Genomic DNA, 1,628 nt, shown 5'->3' with positions numbered 1-1,628 from the left:
CCTGCAACAAATAAAACATTTACGTTTATTGATTCAATAAGTAGTTGCAAAGTAACACCTGCAACAAATAAAACATTTACGTTTATTGATTCAATGAGTATTTACCAATCATCTACTATAGACCGAGCATTGTTATAGGTACTGGAGATAAATTAATGAGTCAAACAGTTAAGTCTCTGCCTGCCTCACATTCTAGTGAGGAAAAACAGACAACAAATAGCTAGAAGTCCTATCAGGTGCTGACATGTACCGGGGGAGGAATGCGTCAGGGCAAGAGGGGTGGAGAGTGGTGGGGGTAATTTTTCATGTAGGATGTCTGGGAAGGACTCTCTGACACAGTGATATTTGAGCAGGGACCAGAAGGGAATGAGGAAGGGAACCATTCAGATATCTTAGGGAAAATAATTGCAGGCTGAGAGATCAGCAAAAGCAAAGCCTTGAAAAGGGAACAGACTTGGTATTTTCCTGCAGAGGAAGCCAACATGGCTAGAAAAAAGAGAAAATAGAAAAGGAAGTAGAGAGAGGTGGATTCACTGCAAAGTTTCAGGACACCTCACTTGCATGGTGCCCTCCAAGCCCTGAGAGAGCCCTAGCAATGCGCTCCTGTGGTCATACATTTTGCAAACTTTGCAGAAATAAGATATTTCAACTGCAAATGATTGGGACTGCTGTCTCCTTCCACTACCACTTCCCCTCTGTTGCACATCCCCTGAGTTAGATGGTGTTGGTCATTTGGCATTTGACATTTTCTGGATCCAACTAAGAGGAAGTTGAGTTGGGAGTGTGATGGTTAATTTTAAGTGTCAACCTAGCTAAATTGAGGAACACCTCAAGAACTGGTAAAGCATTTGATATGGTTTGGCTCTGTGTTTCCACCCAAATCTCATCTTGTAGCTCCCATAATTCCCTCGTGTTGTAGGATGGAGCTGGTGGGAGATGATTGAATCATGGGGGCAGGTCTTTCCTGCGCTGTTCTCATGATAGTGAATGGGTCTCATGAGATCTGATGGTTTTGAAGATGGGAGTTTCTCTGCACAATCTCTCTATTTGCCTGCTGCGATCCACATAAGATGTGACTTGCTCCTCCTTGCCTTCCACCATGATCGTGAGGCCTCCCCAGACACGTGGAACTGTAAGTCATTAAACCTCTTTTGTAAATTGCCCAGTTTGGGGTATATCTTTATCAGTGGTGTGAAAACAGAGTAATACTCCATTATGTGGGTGTGTGTCTTTGAGGGTGTTTCCAGAGGAGTTTGGCGTGTGAACCTGAGTGGACTCAGTGGAGACGATCCACCCTCAATGTGGGCAGATGCCATCCAGTTGGCTAGAGGCTTGGACAGAACAAAAACAGAGGAAAGGCAAATTGGTTGCTCTCTTTCCTGGAGCTGGGTTATACTCCCTTGCTCCTTTCTTGGACCTCAGGCTTTCTGGCTTCAGGACTTACAGTGGCCCCTTAGGTTCTGAGGTTCTGAGGACTTGCACTGAGCCATGCTATCAGCATTCCAAGGTCTCCAGCTTGCAGACGCCTGTCATGGGACTTTTCAGCCTCTATAATCATGTCAGCAAATTCCCCTAATAAATCCCTCTTATTTATCTACACTGCATATCTGCCCTATTGGTTCTGTCTC

Source organism: Colobus angolensis, unplaced genomic scaffold (genome assembly GCF_000951035.1).
Source record: "Colobus angolensis palliatus isolate OR3802 unplaced genomic scaffold, Cang.pa_1.0 Scaffold233, whole genome shotgun sequence".
NCBI classification, from domain to species: domain Eukaryota; kingdom Metazoa; phylum Chordata; class Mammalia; order Primates; family Cercopithecidae; genus Colobus; species Colobus angolensis.
The sequence above is the reverse complement of the archived record's forward strand: the minus strand, read 5'-3'. Positions refer to the sequence as shown.